This window comes from Trachinotus anak, unplaced genomic scaffold (assembly GCF_046630095.1).
Source record: "Trachinotus anak isolate AG129_WGS33_773 ecotype Australia unplaced genomic scaffold, CSIRO_AGI_Tana_v1 ptg000002l, whole genome shotgun sequence".
Taxonomy (NCBI): Eukaryota; Metazoa; Chordata; class Actinopteri; order Carangiformes; family Carangidae; genus Trachinotus; species Trachinotus anak.
Genome location: NW_027273853.1, coordinates 7,441,315 through 7,466,792, shown reverse-complemented (window position 1 = coordinate 7,466,792; position 25,478 = coordinate 7,441,315). Strand labels below are relative to the sequence as shown.

The following is a 25,478-nucleotide window of genomic DNA, read 5'->3' as shown; positions in this document are numbered from 1 at the left end:
AACCGTGGCCTTCCACTGATCCACTGATTACCAAGAAGTAGGATTATCCTGGCAGCAATCAAAGCGCTATTAATGGCTTTTGTTTTTGCTTTACTAAATTTTAATTGGTTTTGTGGAAAGCTGGGAAAAGTTATAGAAAAGCATCCTTGAATTAAAAGGAATAGGTCTGGCGCTCTCGTATGTGCTACTGTGTACTATAGGCTCCTGATCTACATTTATATTCAGACGTATAAATGCACAATGAGGTAAAAAAGAAACTTTGAGTAAGAACCTCAGTTGCACCCTGTGTTTATTTATACAGGGTGCTTGTTAAACATTGAAAAACTAAAATGTAAACGCACGGATAAACTTCCATCGAAAACCACGCAAGCGCACACATATTAATACAGATATTACTCACCAATATTTCAGAGCAACGATGGCAAACGTCTGGTCGGGATACGCAATTCGGCAGCTCTTCCCGCTTTGATCCACATCTCTGTCAAGAAGAGGAGAAAGCCATAAGCTCCCGTTTGGTAGGTCCCTGCAAGACCCAGTGATTTCCTTCAGACTGTCCCCTTCACAGTCGTGCCTCAGCCCCAGCCCCAGCCTGAGCCCCCAGCCTCAGATCCAGGCTCACTCCTTCTTCCAGCCACAGTCTGAGCCCCAAGCTCAGGGCTGCACGGCTCGCCTGCCACCGGCTGGGTCCAGGCCTGGTGAGGCCTGAAACAATGGGAGGCCATGAGGCTGTCTGCAAGGCTCCAGCTAAGCCCGTCTACTAGTTAACAAGTCTTTGAATGAGGAATGTTAGCAAACAGACAAACAGCATGTCTGATGCATGCAAATAGCACAACCAGTCCAGTCATAGCCTTGGCTGGGCACATGAATAATTCAGCAGTCTATATGCTGCTCTCCCACATTACTCCCTCCCTCCTTCCTAATGAAATGCCTTCACTAGAATAAGTGTGGCAAAGTATTCAAACCCCTTCTTTATCAACACCCTTGGTCACCACATCAATTTTAATGCTTCATCTAAACATGCAGCAATAGCACAAAGTGGCCATGTAGAGACACAACATGCAGGTTTACTTCTGACATTTCAGCGAAACAATTTGAAATTTCGCGAACACTACATTTTTTTTTTTTCTCTTATCGCCTTTTAATATCTTTTGTTTGCAGTTGGCACCTGTCCCAGAAAGAGCTCCGGCTCAGCACACCACTCATTCCCCTGTTAGGAGAGCGAGTCGGTGTGAAAGAGAGAGAACAAGGGTGAGTGAGAGACTCAGAGGCAGGGACAGAGAGAGAGAGGACATGGGAAGCAAACAGAAGAAGAGACAGAGAGTAAAGACGAAGGAGGTGTGGTACTTCACGCCAGCCGCTGGCGCAAACCAAGGACATTTCTTTCAAACACAGATGCGTACCATGCTCAAATACTGGTCACATTCTCTGCTTGTCATCCACAGTGGTCATCCAGACCACGAGCCCACCACAAGCAGGTTACCCGTCAGAAATGGCGCCCCGGCACTCCAGGTGGAACAAGGCCCATCACATGGCGAAACACCACCTTCACGAATTCCCATCCAAAAAGAGAAAAACCAAATGAATACAACTAGAAACCCATCAGCGGAGAAAAAAAATATGAAGACGCGGTGGATTTTTAGAAAATAAAAGACAGAAGAACGGAAGAAAAAGCACCAAAATCCAAAGTGATGCAAAAATCAATGCGCCAAAAGTGAGAAAAGGCCCCTAAAAAGCAACTTGTTGCCAGGTTTTGCAGAGCTGCTGTGCAGCAAGTTGGAGGCAGAGGGTTAAAATCCAGCTAGTAGTGAGTGAAAAAAAAGCTCCGTCTATGGAAGGGCGGGCTGTGGGGAGGCCCTGACTGTAGAAATAGCAGCAGACTTTTTCTTTTTTTTTTCCCTCGCAGAGCTTAAGTCTCCCCCTTGCGTGTGGCTGGAGCAGAAAGAGGGGAGCAACCGAAACAGAGAGAGAAAAAGAGAGAGAGAGAGAGAGAGAGAGAGAGAGAGCGAGAGAGAGGAAGAGAAGGGGAGACAGCGAGCGCACAGTGAAGGGGAGAAAAGCTCCGCTGATGATGAAATAGGAGGTGCGGCGGAGCGCGCGAACCAGTCACTTTTTCATCACATGGCCAACACGGCAAGGAACTGTATTTGCACTGGAGACAGGGGAGCAGGAGGGAGGGAGCATAAGATGGGTGGGAGACGGAGACACAGAGGGAGAGAGAGAGAGAGAGCGAGAGAGAGAGAGAGAGAGTGGGAGGGTGGAAAGCACTGAACGTGGGAGGGGTGGAGGAGGAAGAATGACACAGAAATCCACTCCTCCAGCAGTGCGCAGACGCAGTGCACACACTCACACGCCATACTGGGATACACTATACAGTACCTCAGCTACTATATTAACTAGTGAAAAGAAAAAGCAAGGAAAAGGGGAGAAAACACAGTCTTTCAGAGTGGACTGCCCCGCTGAAGGGTCCTTGAAATATGCAACACTTCTGAGAGCTGGCTGAATTATTAACCTTATCTCTCACTGCAGTGGGGCTCTCGTCGCTGCAACAGTCTTGGGAGCACACTCTGAAAGAAGCACACACTCTCCGAGTCCATTAACTCTTTAGCATGCCACAGTGACTAGCGTGAACACACAGGATAGACCAGTCGTGCAGGCACACACGCACACACGCACACACATACACAGGAAAAAGATAAGCTTGCAGAGTGTTTATTTCTGTAACATGTGGCAAAGAACGCACGGCCAGGACCCTCCTCTTTACCCCGGCTCTGTCACAAAGCAAACTGAGTGCTGAAGCTGAACCCTTGCAGCTATTTTGGCACAAAGTCAAAAGGCTGATAAGCATTTCTGGGTGAGACTTTGCTGCTTTTCCTCGAGGAAAAACAGCTGCCACTTGCTGTGTGAAGCGCATTCAACAGTTCAGTGAAAATTTTGAGAAACCCCCTCAGAGATGCTGATTTGCCCTTTTTAAAATGTAGGAGGGATAAAAAAAAAAAAAAAAGAAAAAGTGGGGGGGACGGGGACGAAAGAAAATATAATCGTTTAAACAATTTGTTCTAATCGAATCCATGCACCGATTTACACGAAGAGTAAGCCAGCCTGAGAGGGAACTGGAGGGGGAGACCTCAGCAGCATGGCTGTTTCCACCATCTTAGATTGTATTGATTATTCTTTGCTGTAACGTCTGTCTCTCTCACACACGCTAGCTCTCTTTCTCTCCCTTCTGTCCCTCCCTCCCTCTTTCTGCCTCTGTTCTGCCACCTTCTGTACTCGGCGATCAGCATTTGGCTTTTTCCATTTGTGGTAGATTACTGTAACGCTATTGTACATCAACTTCCTGCCTCTTTTGGCTCTGGTTCTAAAAACTGCAAAGGCAGAGTTCGTGGCTTTAACTTTTTTCCCCTCTGCCTTGAACTACAGGAGCTCTATAAGGAAATAAAAGGAGGAAGGGGATATGTAAAGTGTATCTGTTACTGAGGAACTATTTTGCATTTCTGCTTTGTAAACTGCTGAGAATTAAAGAGGGGACTACATGCCTAGCAGACACAATGAGAGAAAAAAAGGTGGGGGTGAAACTTTTCTTACTTTTACTCTATGAAAACTTTCTGTTGGTTTTGGAGGGCAACTGCATTATTAGTGGGGCTCAAGCTCACGCAGATTTGTCTAACATGGCTGCTACTGCTTCAGGCTGCACAGTTTGTGAGGGCTGCTTTCATAGCACGGCCACCACCCCGTTCCTCGCCGGCTCTCTTCCTCACTACAGCAGCACAGAGACCAGACTCTCCACAAAAACTATTCTCCCCTCTGTACCCCTCTTTGCTCGACAGGTTTCAAAAAAACACAGGTGGCTGAACACAGACGATGTGCAGAGAGTTAAGAGGGGGAAACTCTGGCATTATTTACACTAACTTAGTGCGGAAAAAAAGGCTGGACTGGAATTTATTTGTTCTCTTTCCCTAAATGAGATACGAGCTCGGTTCAGGTGTCTGCATTGGTATGAACTATAGAATCCTATTAGAAGGGGTGCAGCCGTACGTCACATCTCGCCATGTGTTTTAACCAATTGAGAAACACATGACTTCATTATGGCTTCAATGTATAAAGCTGTCATGTGTATATGTGTACAGGAGACCTTGTGTGGAAATAACTTGAAACAACAACATGACATGTTAGAACTCCAAGCGTGAAATGTAGCTGTTTCAGAGAGGCGCACATTGTGTATCTATGTGTAGTGTGCACACTGCACTTTGCATGGCATAAAGTTCATTTGAGGATACAGTTTTGGTTTTGGGTGGCCTGCCAAGTCTCACGACTGTGCTCCTCTACGTTGTTCCTCCGTTGCATTTCTCGATTATTTATCACATTTTTTATTTTTAAGTCATAATTTATTGTATTTTAGCAACTAATAGAGTTTTTTTTTTTTAAGTGACAAAATAAAATCTGTTTCTGATGAAATTGCATTGTTGAAGTTGTTTTTGCACCTTTACAGTCTTTCCTTCTTTTTTACAATTACTAATGTTGCTATTCTTTATTTATTTTCAGACTAAATGATCAAATACAAACGTTTTTCTGTCTTAGCAGTGTCCCAAAAAGTGACTGCTCTTTGGTTCTCACACTTGATGGAAGCAAGCAGAGAAAAGCAACAGCTTTTCGTCTAGTGTACGTGGCTGCTGCATCTGTGTGATACAGAATCAGTCAATCAGGCCTATTGATAATACAATGTGAAACAAAATGGCAGACGGCGCCATGTTATGGATTCTGCCTGACATCATTTGACTAGTCAGGGAAAAAAAAAACAAAAAAAAAACAGAGCAACTATTTGTTCTCTGAACTGCAAATTGTTTCTGTTGATTTTGTAAAAGGATCTGATGACTATTGACATTTGTAATATTAAAATTCCTAAGTTTGGAATCATGTGAAAATCATACAAAGAAGCATATCAAGAGTATTACTGAGTATACTATATATTTAAAAAGGTTAAAAGATATAAATTGAAGAGCAATATAAATATTGCTCACATGCATCCGACATGTGTAAAATAACAACTAGATTTATTATCCCAATATTAGATGGATATCAGAGCCTTGAATAAACATTCAGCCTCACACTGATAAAGCCCCTGGCCTCATGCAGCATATGTGCTGGGGTCTGCTGCAGGCAGGAGAACACACTCAACACATATGCAAGTGCCTTAAATGACATTTGTCAGTCAAGGCAAAGCACTGTGTATTACAGACAGCACAGGTAATGGGACAGGGGACACGTTACTGCATAAATGTGCTGTTTTTCTATACAGCTTTCTTTGTAGAGCTACAGGAAACAGTGAGGAGAGCTGCAGGAATATAACATGTCAGTGGCCAGGGGATTCGCAAAGACAAACAATATTTGTACTTAGTCATTCGCAAACATCAAGGATGCATTAGGAGGTTGGGAGGGTGAGAGAGGGATGGATCTGTGCTTGGTCAGCAACCACTACTATATCAACATGCTGGACATGATATGTAGCATATAAAAACACCTAGATATTCTAATGGGATTATTCAAGGGGATAAAAGCTAACCACAAAAGTATCTCTACACTACTTTATACTCTCCTTGAGCAGAAGCACAGTCTATGAGGTGGTCTTGCTTAAGCCCCGCACGTGTCTAAACAACTTCTCTATTACACCCGAGACCTCTGAGGGCACTCCCCATCGAGCGGGGAACAAAGGCCATGACCTCTGGGTCAAAAGCGTTACACGGGAGGCCAAGCGGGCCCATTGAATTTTCCATTGCTGTTTGCTTTAAGAAGGTAAAGATTACTAACACATTAACTAATGCCGATTAGGGGGTTATCCCTCATGGGACTGAGGTCCCAGGGCAGCACATCACGTCTTATTAACACAACCTGACCTTTGACCCCAGCAGTCACCTCAGGCAGCCGACTGTGACCACCACTTTCTGCTCTCTGCTTGACACACAGACAGACAGACACACACACACACACACACACACACACACACACACACACACAGACGAGGCATTAAGACTATCTAGGCAAGGTGCTACACAGCTTGAAAAAAATAACTGTTGTCTGGACACACATAAATAAATGATACAACATTAACACCGGTGTTTGCAGTGGGAATGCTCCCCTGCTCCCCTGTGTAAAAGTGAATGATGTTCGACTTGCATTAACAAGCTGTGCATCATCTGTGTATCTCAAAAATAATCGGAGGGATATTTCCAGTAAGAATAACTTCCTAATTAAACATGATTGATTAAAATAAGCTGTTTTCAAGGCCTCCGACTTTGAAGCACGTGTGCTATCGAAGTTCAGAAAATGGGGGCATGTGCAATAAAGTTCTCATCACAAAATGGTGGACACAGGACATGCGCAGTTTTGATGTTCCAGATATATCATATGATGATGATGATGATGATGACGTCCCAGATGATCATATGATGAAAGGCAAGAAAAGGGCAATTTCCTCACAAACTCTTTCTGCCATGCTTTTTCAAATGCTGCTTTTGCATCAGCTGAGAGGTGAAAGTAAAATGCTGTGATGAGCTCACTTAATCCTGCATGTCCAAAAACAGCAAGCAATGATAGCTCATAATGAAACAAAACTCACGCTCACCATCTCTGACATGACTTGCTTGTGATCAGATCATTTGCATTGGTTATCTCTCCTAAAATAAAATATATCATGTCAATATTAATTGAAAGAAAAGAGAAGAGTGTCAGGATTGGTGAATTTTCCCTGTAGTGCTTTTCCAAAGGTCAAGTTCATGTTTCTGCAAGGAAAGAAAAAATTACACAAGTTTTTCCACAATTCGTCTTCACATGTAAAACTTGTAGATATCACAATTGAGCACTTATTTGGAAATTTAAAAGCCGAATGTATTTTGAAATACATATATTTGAAAACAGAACATCTGTATTTCACAAAATGAATAAATTTTGTTTATTTTATAAAACATATATTCATTTTGAATTTGCTGTTGGTTTAAAAGCTGATGAAGCTGATAAACTGCTGGCTGTTTGCCTTCTGAGTACATGCTGCCCTCATAAATAAAAAAAATGATAAAAGCCAATACTAAATAATAATTTATGATGAGTGTGTAATGGAAAAAATAGATGCAGAAATGTGTAATATTTGGGTTTAATTAGTTTCTGTAAAATACACAGCCCAGTTTTTCTTTTCTTTATGTGTGCTTCATGTAAGGTGTAAGAGGGAATTTATTATTAAAAAACAAAAATGTCAGGGATAGTGATTTTGTTTTGGTAAAAATTTTTATATGTGTGAAATGTATGTGTTTAAAGCATAAAAACCCATCTAATTATTACTAATTATTACCATAGCAAATACACAACTCTGCCAGAAACATTCTAGATTGATAAAACTTGATTTCCTCTGCTCCCTGGGCAGAAATACATACTGTACTATGCTTCATATGTGTTTATAAAGTTTGCTGTTGTATAAATACTAAATAAATCAGCAACAGCAAACTATACACGCATATTTAATTTTGAAAGATAAACTTCTGACTAAATTACATGTTTGCAACCATTAACATCCTGATTTGGATTAAATTAATACAATTTGTCATGCTGATTATAAATACATTAAGTGAAGGCAATTGCTTTTTTCCCTTAAGGATTATATATGATAATATTGGACATTTTGTGGTGGCACATTTTAAAACATGGGATATTTCAAAATCACTTAATCGCTTGTAAATGCATGAATTATTGCATTTTTTTAGTGTATTCTTATTGGAAGTTAGTTCAACTGACTTTGCCTGAAATATTTTACAGTGTGCCCTGCTGTTCTTTCTTAATATTAAAGTGCAAAACAGAGCAATGATTTCAACGCCTATCGGTGGGCTTTTGATATATTTCTCTGTCTATTCTCATATTTAACCTTATCAATCAAAAATCAAAATCAGAAGTATGAGCTGTAAAGGTATGAGCTGTGTTTCAAGTAATTTTAATAGGTATATTCTAAAGAAACTAAATTTGCAGAAAGGTTAAATATATCGTATCAATTAACCTAAAGAAGAAAATAAGCATAAAGACAGTTTTATGGCAGAAATTAACTCACCTTGCTGTTTCTCACAGGATTCTGACAGAAGGAGAAGAAGAAGAAAAGAGACAGAGAGGGAAAGGAGCAAATGAGAGCTTCTCCTGGGAACAAGCTGGAAATTATGGACCTATTCGATATCAGACCTCAGAGTGGACAACCTATCCAAAGAGGGACGCGCCCTAACTGTAACTAACAACTACTTCTGGCAGCCCTTCCACAGCCAAACATATTGTCCTGGGTCAGGGCAGCTTTTGTATGGCAGCATCAAACTAGGGCAGCTAAGGAAAGAAATTCACATCAAACTACAGTATCAGAAATGGAATTAAAATGTTGATAATAATTGCATTAAAGGTAAATGAATGTATTTTTTTCAAACTGAGCTCTATGATTGCTTCTATTTGCTCATCTAACTTTCAACATGTTAAGAGTGAGAAAATAACTGAATTAGGATTTTCACACTTTGAGCCCGCTTAAACAAAAACAGGGACAATAATCGTAGTCAGAGTGGATTTTTTTTGTCAGATTAAATATTATCATGTATTATGTAAATGTTCCCACATACTTTTATTAGTCCCGTGATATTACCAGACTAAAGTGAAACACTGATACTGACGTCTGAAGAACTGATATCTCGGCTTATATATTTGGTATTACAGCAGAAGGAAGCTCAAGTGATTTATTAATGTATGGAATGACATGAGTTATGATACAGGATTATCTAATGTCAAAAATTATAAACTTTTCGTCATAATAATGAAAGACCTCCTTTTAATAATGTCACTCTTTATTAACTGTAATTCCCAAGTTATTATGGCAATTACAAGAGCTGTTTCAATGTTATAAGAAGCCTTGTATAATGGATGTTACCTAAACTGTAGTGTGAAGAAACTTACCTAAGGCACTAAGTTAACTGAGTTACTGGGACAAATTCTTCAAGTCAATGACGCATTATAAGAAAAAAGAAAATTCTCCTTTTCTGTCCACTTGATCAGCCTGTGCCAGGCTTGTACATACCTGAACTCTCCCTTTGCAGTTTTCCCCTGAGGGCTGCCAATACCTACTTTAAACAACCATGGCCATTTTGTTTTATTCTTCCTCAACGTGAAGCCAGGAGTACACAGGCCTGGCATTTTAAGGGCCACGTCAAAACGCCCGTGCCTGCGCTGCAGGGCTGCATGGGGTCCAACAGTCGAGCCATACGCACTCAGCAGTTCACTGCCTCGACAAACACTTAATGTGTGCTGTTTTGGTATCTCACACACTCTCTCTCTAGTTTCCTTGCTCTACTGAGAACAGCAAAACATGCACCTAATACACTTCATCCATTTCATAAACATGCTCTCCTTCTGATGCCTTCTGCAACACAGAGCCACTGAGCCTTCAGCCCCTGAATCACTTCACAGCACTTCCTCTCTCCTGATTGCCACAGTAAAGTTAGCTCAGTCACAAAAAAGCTTTGATCAAAGACAACAAGTGAGGCGGGAAATATTGTAGATACTCATCCAATTCCCAGTTCAGCACTGCCATTTAATGAGCTTGATAATTGCTGCTGACTTTCTGCACAGTTAAAAAATAAAAAAATGTGGCGTCCTTTAAAAGGGGGAAACAGTACCGATATTGATTTGAAAGTGACAAGGATAAAAACACTGATTAGGTAAATTCCACTTGGGCTGACACGCTGTAATTGATGTGTGTAATGTTATTAGCAGAAGGATATTTATCTATGTGGGAGAGAAGCAGCACTTCACAGGACAGCTGCATAAACAGAGGTTTTATTACTCCATGGGTTATTTCTGCACATTTAGTGGTTCTTTCAATTCCTCTAAAATATTACTTTTATGAGGAACAATATAATGTCTGTTTGAGATATGCTTCATATTTCAAAGAAAACGCATCTGGTGCCAACACTGTGCATGTCTAAAATGTACATTGCACATTTTTTAAATTTCATTATATTTATCAGTTCTACCCTGTCACTGTCACTGTCCATATTTTAGAGTGTGTAGGTATCAAACATAATGGTCATCTGAGGGCTCACTGTGAAGAGGCACTAATGTAAATATGACCCTATATATGATGCAATACATAGAAGTTGCTTCCTGCATTTTGAGATAATAACTGGCCTTCTCCTTTAAAGGAACAAATGAGTTCATACAGACACAGTGACTTGTTCTGTTACTCTGCATCATGTTGGTGCCCATTTGATGAGCAAGTACAGGCACTGAAGAGCTTGGTGATCTGAGGACATGCACAATATCACACAATAGCACAGCTCTCTGCTCCTGCAGGGTGTACTAGATACACCGGGCTACTGTATGCAGCACACCAATATGCAATTGAATTTATTTGAATATATTTAAGGAATCTCTTTTTTTTTTTTTTTACCTGGTATTGTTTTAAGTTGCCTGTTTCTATACAAAGCTGTTGGACCTGCAATTCATGTAAATAAAATGTATTATTTATTATTATTATTATTATTACTACTATTATCATTATTATCCTCAGAATCATTATTTCTGCTTTCTGTTTATACTCTTGTGGGAACAAACGGGGTAAACATAACAGTTTATTGGTGCTAAATTCTTACAATAATAATTCTGTAATCCAGGTCCCTGTGTGTCTATTACATGCACAACTTGTGCTAAACTGCGCTGACCACATGGTGTGCAGTATTCACTGGTCTGCCCATCATCATCAGGCTAAAGGTGTGGACAGCACGCGGGAAACTGCGATATGACAGCCTCTGACCTCTCACACCAGCTTAGAGAGGCAGAGGGTCACGCAGAGGACATGGCGGTGGAGGGAGAAGTCAATCTTATCCTTCCGTTCCGCCACAGGCCTGTGTGCAGCGACAGCAAGATGAGCTAGAGGGCTTTCCAAAATCCACACTCGTTTGGCTGGGAGCAAGGCATCAGGGCCGTGTGTGTTTCAAAGGAAACGCTGAGGAAAGCGTTTTTTGTGGCAGCACCCGTGCACTTGACAGTGCGTATTAGCCTGCCTCCGTGTCTTTGCTCCATCCCCACCCCGACTCAATATCCCTCAACACCAATATCTGTCATCTTTAGTAGCCAAAATGGCATGCAGCCCATTTGTCTCGCAACGGTGGAGAATTCTACCTTGTCTCATCTTGATATGGTTCTAACATGTACGGACAATTTTTTGTCATTATCTCTACACGTTACAAATACCTCTGGCTCTGCTAAAAAGCATAGGGCCGAGGGGTTAAAAGGCAGGAGGCAGTGAAATGAGAGGGAGAGAAAAGCATCAGCTCTCGGACTGCTGTCAACTGAGCCTGTGCCTCTGTAATGGGGGGGGGGTGATAACCTGGCACAAAACCAACCACTAATGCCCCTTAAATGTCAGAGACTGCAGAAAGGAAGGGAGACAGCAAAAATGAGAACACATTCATATTTCAGAATGGCAGATGCTATAATGTGTTGATGCCTCACAGTGAGTGCACACAGGGACACCAGGAGAGGCAGACATGAAAAAGGGGAAATGAAAAAGAAAGAAACAAGGACTTTGCAGCAGTGATGGAAGCAGCCCCATCTGATGGTTGTCTCTATTCGACAAAGTTCAGACTGGATCTGTCTCACTCGCTCTCTTTCTCTCTCTCCGCAGACGAAAATCTGGTGGGGTGGGGGTCGGGGGGGCCGGGGTTGAGTCTGGTGTTGGGGGTGGGGTTGGATTGCTGGAGAGAGTGATTTTTTTTTCCAGTGGGGTGAAAGGCGGACGGTCATGTGTGCAGAGCTCATGACAAAAGGCCCTTTTATGTGCAGCGTATGCAGATAGAGGAGGCTCCTTTGTGCACAGATGGAGATCCCATGCCTGGGTCTGCCTGCGGCGGAGAGGGAAGGGAGGGAGGAGAGGAGAGAAGAGTGTTGGTGAGGGGAAGGGAGGGGAGGGAGGGGTGTCTCTGGCACTGAGTGCCATCACTGTGTCTGGTGGGGGGAGGGGGCACGGAAAAGGAAAACCAAGCCGTCCTGGTTCTGCCAGGTTCATACATAGGGAGGAGGGGCCACAAGGTTTGCTAAGAGGATATGGAGACTGTTGACCCCATAGTGGGATCACAAATAGAGCCCCATCTACTGTCTAACAAGTGGATCAGGGTCAGATATTATTTGCAAATAATCTCTGTTGTTTGTTTTAACCAGCTTGGAGAAGCATGAATTGCCACAAGTAGAGCCAGAAAGTTTAGACAAGGACAGGAAAGCATGAAAAACGTACCTGTTGTTAACTAAGGATTATTGGGTTAGAAAGGCTTAACCTACTTTTTTAATGCCAACTATCTCAATCCCCTAACAGGTTAAACAATTAAACAAGCATCACTTAATCATAGTTTAAGCAGCTAAGAAGATGCCAACTGATCACGCGAATGATCAAGGCGAAAAAACGATATCTAATGTCATATTCAGAATCAAATTAATTCGCTAACAGATGCCTCTGCCACTATCTGCCGTCTTCTTTATGCCTGTAATCTATCAATCTGTGGATAAGAGTGTCAGCTAAATGCTGAAAGCGTCCGCTCTATCCTGGTGCCACCTCTCTCCCCTGTGAGATGAGGTGACTCCCACTGACATCCCGTCTGCTGAAAAGACGTCACATCCTTTAAGCGGCCTCCTCCCACCGACCAGGACATCTTGACTCTCGAGCCAGACAGATTCCTATCCTGCCAGAGCACCAAGTCATATGGCCATTTTCACCAGTGGACAGATGGACGACACCCCCCACACAGACAGTCACGTTAACTTCACATAAGGCTGAAGTGGCTGAAACACTTGCACGGAGCTCAGAGTTGTTAAAATTCAAATGTAGGAAAGTGGAAGACATAAGTGCAGAGTTTGCTTACGGAGAGATCAGTTTAGGGATGCATTAATTAACATGCTGGATAGCTAATGAGTTAACGTTAGCTAGCAAGTGACCTTAGCCAAACACATTCCATATAAAGAAATTACACTACACTATCAAACAAGAATTAAACTATAGAGAAAACTTCCTACCCTGAACACACACACACACACACTTACACACACACACACACACACAAAAAAAACAAGTGACTCACAACCATTTGGCATTTCCTCATCTCCCTTCCTATTCTTGTTGCCCCAGTCAAATATTCTTGCATATATTACCTAACTTGGTAAAGTGTCGAGACACTGAAATTCATATTTAGAATTGAATTCAGCACTCTTGACTCAAACTTACATTTGGCAGATTAGGACTGTCACAAATTTTGAATTCTGCTCTATAAGACAGTCTATGTATGAAGTCCACAACCGTAGGCCTGTCTTATAAGGACTTCCCTCACGTTAAGTAGCTACCCATAAGTTAGCAACAATTGTTAGCCCTCTGCCTCACCTAATAAAGATTTTGTTGGCCTAATTAACGCAACATTTTAGAATTTGTTGCCATTGTTGATAATGGTGTATTTATTACAACTGTTAGTCTGTTAGCAAAGTAAAAGCAAAAGCCAACCACTTTAACAATATTATAATATTCTTTGTACCAACATTTAATCAAATTACTCCTGCCAATGTAAAAAGGTTGCTATTAGCTAATTCCACCACAAAACTGTATGCTAATATTACTTGCCCAGCAGGACTCGTGACATGGCAGAGAGCTGAGATAAATCAATATATTTGTTGAATAAAGTCAAACACCTAACATAGTAAACCAGAGAGGCGATGTATTTTTTCTCAGGGGAACAGTGCTCAAACACAAATGATTATTAGACTTACATTTAAGATGCACCCAGAGAGGATTTCAATGGGATTCCCATGTTCTTCTGTTATGCTAATTAAGCAAATAAGCAGCATTTTTGCTAACGCGTTAGCTATGACACATTAGCCACAACAACATACACATTGAGCTAAATTCTCAATGCTATGAGTTTGTTTAAAGGTCTTTCTGCCCCATAGTGGTCAAAAATGAGTTAATGCAGCTAACCCTTGAAAGCTTAGTGAAAACAGAAACTCTGAGTGGTTTCTATCCATGATATTTTATTCAAGGGTAGTTTAGTTTAGTTTTATCTGTAATTCTCTTGATTAAGCTCCCATATTTGCCTGCATATGTTGACAATTAATAAACAACGTTTTTCCACTTCATTTCAGAAATAATTTTTAAAAGATAAACAATTTTGGATTTTAAATGTCATCATGAATTACCAAATAGGAAAAACTGTTAGCAGTAAAATGTGTGGAAATAGACATATTGTTTGAACTATTATGAAGAGTTGAGACTTAACTCAGACTCTCTAAAATGCACTTGTGCATTTTATGACTCATGAACATTTCTGCTACGCTTTTTCTCTCTCTGTCTGTCTCTCTCTCTCAAAGGTGCTTTACTGACATGACGGTTTGAGAAAAAACAATATCACCAAAGTATCAAATTACAATTTTACAAAAATACTAAATAGAAAATGCAACAAACAACACCAAGATTTATATACATGTATACATCAATTATATATTTACAGTATTATATTTGTATGTGTGTGTCTGTATCACTCACTGTCCCTCAGGTTGTGGCATGTTGATATATATTGGGCAGCAGGACCTGCCCTTTCTCCTTCTCCTATAGGAGTATTTTTAATGTTGAGATGTCATTTAGTTCATTGAAATTTGGAATTACAGGACTGAATCTTGTGGTTACCATGATTTTTTGTGAATTTTTGTTGCCAGTTTGTGGTCAGTGGGCCTCTGTATTTAGCCAGGATCTGCCTCTGCTTTCTGTCTCTGACAGTTAAGAGATATTCTGCCAATTCATAATCTCTGTTTAGGAACAGATAACTTTCTAATCTACTTTGGCTTTTCATTTTCTTCTTTCCAGTGTTTCTTTACATTGTGTTATAACTTGGTTTACACTGATTGGTGTTTGGAAAGCAGCGATGTTTTGAGACTGGTCAGAGTGTGTTTCAGAGAGGGCTGTTAGACTCAGCACCAACTGGCATAGGGGACTCTTTTCTGGGATCAGCTCTTGGGTTTGGAGGACTTTGGGATGGAGGGTGTCTGGGGGGCTGGATTTAAGGTGCTTAAAAAATTTGAGTGCTCTCATTTGAATGTTAACTATCAGTGGGCATTTGCCTATTTCTGCTCGACAGGCATTTGTTGCTGTTTTTTCTTCGTACATGTTAAACGTATCTGCAGATTTCTGCATGTAGAGGGTAAGTTGTTTATCCCAATGGATATAGCTGTGATGACTCTCTCTTACACACACACACACTCACACACACTAACATACACACACAAAGTCACAAGAGCAAGCAAACCTGATGGCGAGCCCAACAAGGTAGGCTTAGGATAATTAAAGTGATTAGGTGTTTTTGTCTGAGTACTGTCTTGGTTTGCTGGCTCTGGCCTAACCCATGCCCAGCCCGCCTGCAGTCTGCCTGCCAGGAGGCCAGGAATGAAAGGCTGGCACTTACCCCTCTCTCGTCTATCTGATCCCCTGTTGCTACCCTAGATGCCAACAAAGATATTTCTGCCCCTAGTCAACAGACAGGGAGAAGGATAGAGATATGGAGGCATGCTTATCTGAGATAGAAAGTACAGCAATGGGGCTTAAATTGACAATAGGACAAAGTATTTATGACTAATTGTGCAAAATTTAATTGCATCCTTAAATCAGTGCTTTAAAATAATTTATTAAACTAACTTCTTCATTTAATCTACATCTCATGACTTATTGATTTACAAAGTCAGACCAATACATGATCTTATCTTCTCCTGGACCTGTGTGAGCAGACTATTTCTTACAGAAAGCCGACAGGTAGTCCTGATGTATTGCAATACACCAGCAAAATTTGGGACAGTGGGGTCGGAGACTGGATGAAAGAAACAAAGACAAGAGGACGATGAAGATGGCGATGAAGAGGAAAACTCTCTTTGGCACGTTTCGATATCCGCCTGTCTCAATTGACCTGTAAAATCTTCGAGACTGGAACAAATGCAAATAGCACTGACTTGCTCGCACCAAAAAATCCTGAAGGCTTTTCAAGTGAGCTCACTCTCACAATGGTGGGGTGCCCTGAGCAGGGTGAATATACGGTCTGGGCTCTGAATGGCACAATGTGTGAGAGCCAAACAGGGAGCTGTGAAGTGAAGGCTCAGGACCCTCCAGGCTGCCTGCAACTGTGCTGTGCTGAGCTGCGGCTGCCTCCACAGCCACTGCAGAGCTGACCACCACCACTGACAGTCCTCTGATCGGCACTGCCAGGCTCACAACATGCTGTAGGGCTGTGCTCAATATCAAAATGAAAATGAAATTCAAATTTGAAATTTAAATTAGAAATGAATAATACTAATTATCTTCATATCAAAAACTAATGTGGACATAACCGCGAGCAAGCCACACAACCCCCCTAAAATTTGAAAACTCTGAATTTTGTGTGTAATTTTCCAGTTAGAGTCAGCCAGGAGGGAATAGATATAATTCCTGCAACAGCGAATCTCAAATGCCCTTGAGCAAGACAGTGAAGCCTCTTTCTGCTCACTAACTTCTGGATATACTAAATGAAAAGAATAAATTCTAACACTATAATGCTCCTTTTAGTTATCACACACAATTTAAGAAACGTGGTATTGATTTGTTTCTCTGTTTCATCAGCATGCAATACACCTGTCACCACTGTACTATAAAAAGTTTTCACTTTTTTTTAGCTATAATAGAGCACAATAAAAGTTTAATTAGATAACCCTGAATATAATAATATGTTTTTTTAATAATAAAAAAAACTACTTCATAAGCATTAGTGTTAATTAACAACCAGGTTACACTACTTGAGACATCAGCACAGCTCCAACACTCAAGCTGAAACTTCCAAAAATCCATGTGAGTTATTACAGTTAAATCGCATTAGTATTTATTGATAAATGCAGCTGAACTAACAAACGCGTCTAAACACTTGTTTCTATCTGGTTACTTAGTATATTAAAGCAACAGCATATTTACACTTTAAAAACCTCTGTGGTTGATTCTGCAACAGTAAGACATTTAATCAAATCAGTACACAACAAATTTTTAAAAAACAAAATCTGACCATAACTTAAATACAACTCCAAAGGCAAATTGACTAAAGCTCTGATTTGTTGATCTACAGTACATTTGTACAGCGCTTCACTGTACAGCCCCATTCCTCTGACCATGACTGAGGAATGTTTTGGTGATATCTCTTTAAGAGAAGGCTGAGCCTGCAGCTGTGAGAGCTCGCTGCTTTGTTGCTACTCTTATTTCTACTTTCAAACTTCATTTTCAGTCCTTGCAAGATTTTCAGAGCCGTTCTCTGGACGTTGGCAGGCACTTTCGCCAGCAGCCAAACTTCCCAGCATGCCTTGTGGCAGGGCTGGCTTTGTTCACAAAGTTAACTGTGAAGTTGCTCAGCTCGGCATGAGGTACTGAGCCTCCTTCCCTCTTAACCAGCGCAGGTTTACATGAGATACATAATACACTGTTAGAAGATTGAAGTTTTCACATGCATACTGTATTTGCAGCTCTTAGTTTCATAGTGCTTCATTACACCAATATTGAATTTTCTTTCAAGAGTGTCCTTCAGCTTTTGATGCATGTCTATAATCTGAAAGCTGTGGTTAAAAAAGCAGCAACTTATAACTGACATATTATAATGTTTTTTCATCAAACTTCTTTCACCATCTACACAAATACTTGAATTAAACGAGTGGAATTAAAGACACGCCTTCAGTCACACGGCCCTCAGTCTATTCTCTGTAAAAGATGCATCATCAAAGCTACTTAATAGCCCAAAATGAGACCTATTTTCTATGATGCACAACTAAATTACATTTAATCCTCACACCATGGAAACAGTTCCAACCCTTTGGAAGTGGATATTACATCTTCCACTGGACGACATGCAAGGGACAGTGCAGGCAGCCTGCAGCATCTGGTGGACACCTGTAAGACTGCAAGTCACTGGAGAGAAAAAGAGAGGACTTTGTGATTCTGCTAAGTCACCAAAAATCTGGGCCTATACTGACCCTCAGTGCACCAGCTAGGTCCAGAGCCTTCAGCAAGGCAGCCATGTCGTGTATTTAACCTGAATGTTCGATCACTAAATCAAAGGCAACATAAATAACCATGAACAGCCAGTGAATGGCAATAAAAATGTCAGCACCAATCCGGTCAGTAAGACAAGACCAGTTTCTTGAGGTGGGCAGCAAATCAAGCCCTGCCACCATTTTCAGTCATTCCCAAGGTCACTGACTCAGAGAGAACAAGGAAGAATGATCCGTGCACTTCATTTGAATCTTGTCATGTAGTTACAGTCTGATCTGCAACTCCTTGGGATGAAGTGTAAACTGCCACTGTGTAGTAGTCAGGCCTTAATAACCACATCACCCCTCGCAGACATTTGCACAGTGAACCATCTCTCACATGTGTAATGTCAGAGTCACATTACACAGCAGATGCGTGATGTAGAAAACATATAAATGTTCAACAGAATTAAATTAACATCTGTGAAATATACGGTAATGCAATCAAATAGATGCCTTCCAGTGCATAATATTGTAATGTTATTACAACATAGTGCTTCAGTTATCTTGTCCATAGTGTGCACAATCAGTAATCCAATCATTGCATCATCTAAGTTACCAAAGAGATGACACAAATGGCTCTTATACACAGTACATAACAAAAATGCTCATTTATAAAAACTAGTATTTAATGCACAACTATCATATTTTACAGATGTTCAGGTTATTGTGTTCAAGCTCTGTATATAAAATGTACTCACAGTGATTGTTTCAGGGCCTCTGTTCTCTCGCTATCCATTGATCTGTTGGGTAAACAGAAAGAAAAAAATATTGTCAGTATGGGTGGAAAATTTCAAATTGCAGTTGGTGACAAAATCTCTCTCTCTCTCTCAAAGACAAAGAAAATGGATTCAACATGTGTTTTAGCTCAAGCACCTCCGACCAGAATCCAGTGTGCACCATGAGCTCTTTCATTTATGAGAGCTTATCACTACAAGTGAACCAAATCACAAAGGGACAGCCACTGACACCAGAGCAATTACGTTGTACAGGTCTAATCCCTTACACAGCACTTAGGACAGTTTTAAAGGCCACCAGGGCAAACTGCAGAGCTCCCCTAACTGTTAGGGTGCAGTTTGGTCCATTTTACAGCCACTGGGGCACAGGCCTGATTGTTAAGACCAGGGAAAGTAATCCCTGGAGTCAGGCCACTAAACCTGCTCTGTCCCTGTAACCATGGCAGCAGACAGGTAGTGTCTGGGTCACAGGGCAAACATGGACGGGCTTCAGCACTGGCCGCCAGTTAATAAAAAACTGGCCTGGTGTGAACACACACACACACACACACACACACACACACACACACACATACTCAAATGCCCATGTACGTGAACACACTGTACATGCACGCAAGATAAACTCATACACACTTACGCACACGCAAACACAAACACACACACAGGTTCAGGCGAAAGTTGCCAGTTAACCTGAGAACTGCCGCGAGCACAGACTGGTACTAGGTTTCAGTTAATCAACGGTGCCACTAGATATTCAAGATGCTTAACCATCAGCGGGTGCTAAATACAAAGAGTCGCAGCGACAGGTGAAGGGACGATCTGATCACAGAGGCCAGTCTGACGTTTCAGTCAAAGGATGGTCTCTGTCACCACACCAGACTGTCTGAGTCTGTGCACCTCCTTTTTTTAATAGTATGGTCTCATCACTTCACTCCACTATTACATTACATTGCATTACTGGTGCAGTCCAGAGAGTCATATTATAAATCTTTAAAAAAATTAGAAATATTTCGGGCTGCTACCTCCGGCCACAAAACGCCGTCATTTCAAATAAAGGTAAGAAATAATTATGTATCAGTTAAGAGATGAATCGTGCAGTTTGATTTTTTTCCTCTTAATGAAATGCCCAAACGATGGTCTGGTCTGTCTTGCCCTTTTTAAACAAGTGATCTCCCCTGGCCTTTTTCTCCATTTACCAGCTCTCCCTCTCTCTTTTCAGTTGCTATGAGACACTCCGGCTGAAGCCAAGGCTTCCACAATTCATTACTGGAGGAACAAAAGCCAAAGCAGTGGACAAAGCAGGGCAGACCAACTCAAACCAGCTCCCACTTAACACACACATCACACCTCTGAGTGCTCTGCTGACATACAAATGGCCAATTCAAGACCTCTTCTTTCTCCTTTTTTTTTAAATTTTCATTTTTACAAAGCCGGTGGAATAGATGAAGAAAACGCTCAAGCTACACAGTGAGAAGTCAACAGGTTGAAGATTTGACACTTTTAAGAATCAGTGAAGGTTTCCCATTTCATCACAAGACATGATCTTTATCAGCATCAAAGACATTTTGAAATACATGAAGTATTTCTTAATGTTATCAAAAGCAACATTTAATATGTCTTCCGTGGTGCAACACACAGCTTTTTTTTATGGATTCTGTGCCAAAGACTGAATAGGCTACAATGCACCATCAGTGCAACATCACCTGTCTCTGGCTTTCCACCATTTCTGCCTTGCCAAATCATGAAACATCTCTTTTCTCTCCAACCAATCAGATCTCAATCTGTGGCTGTTCTCATGCAAAGAAAGAAAGGGGAAGGCCAATGAGAAATGGCCCTCCTCCTTCCCTTCGTATCCTACACACACGACAATCACCGTCTGAGAAATGCCAACGGACGGGCAATCAGTCATTGTAATTAGGCTGGCTGCCATTCCCGAGCCTTCATAATTCAGGCTGGAGCTGGAGGACATAGGTAGCGAGAGCCCAGCTGCCGGCTGCCACAGCCCACCACCACTGGTTCACCCAAACCTCAACACAGGCCACTCCCTCTCCCCCTCTCCCCTCTGTGCTCCCTCTGATGGGGTAACCAGCAGAATTATAAGGGGGCTGGCTGACTGCAAAATTAAAAACTCCCCCCCTCCGTCTCCCTCCCATCTCCCTCCCTTCCTCCTTGTCTACATCCCAAAACCGCTCCCACTCACACTTTCTTTTCACTGCACTGCAGAGTTTTGTTCTCTAAACTGCATGAGTGCGAGAGCAGATATCTTTTTAAAATGGCTTTTAAATAGAGAAAGGGCCTTAATCTAAATATATTAAACACATCTATAACAAGTGGACTAGTGCCATGTTCCCTGTACCGTTTTATTTGTAGGTGTAAAGCTTACAGAGGGGGGTTTTCCACACTGTTTCTAGGAGTGGGGAACACTCTCTTTGGAATTCACAGCTAAACAGGAAGCTATGGCCATATTCTGCAGAGATTTATTTTATTTGCTTACAGGCCGCGGTTGACTCAGAAACTGGCTTTGCCTGTTGTATAGGACCTGAAGTTTTCTTGGCAGTGAAATGAAGAACTGCAAGTTCAGCCAAAATAGACAATGAAGCAGAATGGAGAAACATGCCAAATTGCTGGGGCAATTCAGTCCAGAGGCTCATTTTTCCAAAATGATTCACACTGGAAAGAAAAGCATTTCCCTGTCCTTAGATGAACTTAGTGTGCTCTCTGTCGGCTTTACAAGGAAGCAATGGGGGAGGGAGGAGGACGTGTGCACACTCAATCACACACACTTGTGCGCGTGCGCGCGCCCACGCACACACACACACACACACACACGCACACACACACACACACACACACACACATGACCATGCAGCCATCACTGCAGATTCTTTGCTCACTGTGGAATTAGGTCATGCACATAAAAGCCCCAAACACAGACACAGATACAAACATGCACTACTTTAAGAAGACGTTTTCAAAGTCACAGGGGGAAACCACACACATCAATTCTTTTCAAGAAAAACCCAAATAAGAAAAAGCCAAGCTGGTAAAGTGTCATTTTTCATATACTGTACGCTGTGCTGTACGCTAACAGCTTGCACCACAACTATGGTACAAACAGTGTTTTTTTAGCATGTGCTCAGTTTTCAGTGCAGCAGCAGCACAGGGGAGGAATGAGGGAGGACTACAGGCAAGTTTTGCATCAGTCAGCAGTGTCCTGAGGCTGGTTTATTGGCTTGTCTGGCTCAGCTGCCTGATAGTGTTCACCTGTTCCTTCTCCCCACTGCAGGATGACAGTCAACAGTCTGCTGCGGCACGGCCAAGCACAAGATGCTCAAACGTATTTGTCATAATTTGCTCATCGCCCACAAAGGCTTAAGATGCGATAAAACAATAATGCTGAAACGGATGAACTACAGCAGTAGCCTCCCATCAATAAATGTCACTGAATAATAGAATCTTTTTACAAATCAGGAAATATTATTGTGCTTAAAAATGCAGCCTGCTTCTGTACGTCAGCACAACATGATATCTACAGCCTGAGTGCAGCTCACTTTGTAAATATCCACTCATTAAAGTCTCACAGTAAAATTAGATCTTGCACTAAGCAAACATTAAGCATTAGGTTACATAGAAAAGATAAAAGCCCTCTGTATGGTTTTGCCGGGAGCTTTTATGTGCTCATAACTGCGCTGCTACTACCGACAGTAAATATTTGTGCAGCTGTTTTGTATTTCATCAGTGATATGCAGCAGATATAATATTAGATCAAAAGAATGATCAGAGAAAATGAGGAGATCGAGGAAGCACATCAAGGAACAAAAATATGTATTCATCACAAACTACTGCCTGAAAGTTATGATCACACTGTGAATTATTTTACTGTCAGACTAAATCATTATCTCTTCACTGTCAGTCCTGAGACGCTGCTTACTCATCAGATTATGCTCAGAAATCTTTTAATAGCTGCTGTAATATAATTAATGATTCACCCAATGTGCATCCAGCGAGCTCCGCACTCCACACAGCTATTAACTGATGAGCTCTACAAGCAATAAAGAACTGGAGAGAAGAGAATACAGCGAGAGACGTGCACACACACACACACGCACACACACACTTTTGGACAGAGGCATGGATGTGTTCGGGTGATGGTAGGGAGTTTGGAACTGAAAATAAGCAGGCCATGTCAAATATTATACAACCGCGAATGTTGTTGCAGAAAACTGAAAATCCTAGCGTCACATAAAATCCAGGTAGATCCACAAAGATGAGGAGAGCAGCCAGTCAAAACCCCTCAGAACCACACAAGAGTTAAAGACTTCAATTTCAAATGGGAACAGAAATATGAGAAATATGATGTGGTGGCAGTGGCTGCGAGTATTGCTTTTAGAAATGAGGTTTTATATGGAGATACGAGAAAGCAGGAGTTTATTTCAACTTTTTAAAAGAAGGTTTGTCAACAAGAGCTTCACTGTTTTTATTATCGGCTCTAATGTGCAGTTTGTAATCCAGTTTTGCTCCGACGAAGATCCCTAAAGTCATCTTCAACTGCCTTGGAAATGTGCGACATAAAAGATGTTGTCATGTTGACATAAGAAGTTTCCAGTTGTGTCTAAATTCCACAGTCACTGTAAAAGCCCTGTAGTCTGGTTATGATAAGCCGTCAGCGACAGGTCTTTACATTAGATTGATTTCAGTATATATCTTTTTTTTTTCTTATACAACAACAAAAATAATGTATAATAATTAAATATATAAATATATACACTCTACTTCAATTTATTGCACCAACTGATCCACACAAACTGTTGCATGTCATGCACATAACTTTGATGTGCACTGGGTGCTGCGTTTTGACAAATATTACCTTGATGTTTTATGCTTTTAATAATTTCCTCCCCTATAGGTTGGTCGGACCTAACAGAGTCATTTTAATTCAGTAAATTATATTGATGTATATTTCTGAAGAGCCCTTGCACAAGACCAAAACTGCACCTCATAGTAGTATTATCCAGCATCACTACAAAATGATACATGATGATACAAACTAATAACTGTGGTGCTGCATGAATTTTATTAATCTGAGCTGTAGGTGTGTTAATGTTTGCACTCATCAGCTGCATAAATTACACTGAATCTTAAAACTGTTGGGTGTGATACAGTTAAACTAAACTTTTATGGTTTGTTTTTACTTCCCATGACACCAAATCTGCGGTCATATGACACCTACCAACAAGGGGCACTGTGCACAAATACAGGAAATAAACTAAAAAAAAAAATAAAAAAAAAAGAGAACCACAACAGGAATAAACTTTCCACCACACCACAAGTGCAAGACTTTGTTTATATAAGTAGTATAAAATTATACAAGCTCACAAAATGATTATTGTGATATAAAGTATGATATTCCAACTTGTTGTCAGTGCTAGACAGGTGCTTCTTACTGGCCTTTAGTCAACTTTAACACCAGTGAAAAACTACCTTAAGGACAAAATCATGAACAGGCTCTGCTGTGCACAAAGGACACATAAGTCCCACTATAAATATGCTATTCTAAGAATATGATAATGTTTTTTTCCAAACACAGATCCAATTGTGTAAAAAAAACGTAGTCTTTTAATGTCGGGCTATAGGTGAACTTTTTGATCGGAATATTCCTGAATCAGCCACAGGTCAAACACTTGTCACTGGACAAAGAAAAGTTGCAGTCGACTCACCATAACAACGCACCATGTGCTTGATGCTCGTCAGCTGAAAGTCTCCTCCTCAGCGTCCTCAGTGGAACGGGCATGAGTGGAAACCGAGGAAAAAGCAGCATGTTAAGGGTTCCTCTCCGGCTGCGGCTGCGGCTGCTGCGCGTCGTCGCGGCGCTTCACAGATCGTCAGGAAGGAGCTCGACTGATGAACTGCGTGCGTGTCACCACCGCCGCCTCTCATAGCCTAGAAAGTGAATCCTCAGCCGAGTTATAATCTGCGAGGTGGGTCTGACGACTGTCGTGGGGACGGGGATTACACACATCCCGGCGAAAGCTTTTCATCTGTTTCATCCGCTGCGCAGGCTGTCCCCAATATCTCCGCACGGCTGCATGGCGAGTCTGACTCACCACACCGTGCACAAGGGCTGGACTGCAACTTATTATCACAGCCAACATGGGTTTTGACTGGTAACGTTTGTGGGGAACCAAAATATTTATTTGGCCTCGTTTTGTTTTTGATAATTGTTTCTGTGGGGAATTCAGGTCCTGGTGCGCACTTGGCTCCACAGCAGTTTGCTGCTGGAGAACAATGACTGCAGAGTCTGAGCTTCATCATATGAGAGTTAATATTTGATGTTATGGGGACTGATCTATATATATATATATATATATATATATATATATATATATATATATATATATATATATATGCTCTATTGAAGAGGTTAGGACATGGCCTACAGTGCATCATGTAGGTGCTGTTTTGGAGAAGTTGCTCTATGAGCTGGGCTTGAAGTTTATTTACTTACATATTTAGGGTTAATGCAGGTAAATCATAGTTGTCAGCATAACATATTGAAAATGCAGGGTATTTATGTAAAACAAAGAGGAAACACGAACCATCATAACTTGTAAAGTAAATCTT

The 25,478-nt window shown here is 41.3% G+C and overlaps 2 long non-coding RNA genes across 2 annotated transcripts in view; one reads left to right on the top strand and one right to left on the bottom strand.

Annotated features, from left to right (window-relative positions):
* Positions 1-24,970, bottom strand: part of LOC139630122 (uncharacterized) — a 41,431-nt gene extending 16,461 nt beyond the window's left edge. Inside the window, exons 1-3 of the long non-coding RNA XR_011693122.1 lie at positions 24,575-24,970; positions 18,822-18,863; positions 401-478 (exon numbers count right to left, since the gene is read on the bottom strand). This is a non-coding gene — a long non-coding RNA (uncharacterized lncRNA). The remainder of the gene's footprint in view (positions 1-400; positions 479-18,821; positions 18,864-24,574) is intronic.
* Positions 1,996-8,432, top strand: LOC139630128 (uncharacterized). The gene is made up of 2 exons (XR_011693123.1): positions 1,996-3,563; positions 8,104-8,432. It is a non-coding gene; the product is annotated as an uncharacterized lncRNA (long non-coding RNA).
* Positions 24,971-25,478: the final 508 nt, after the last annotated feature.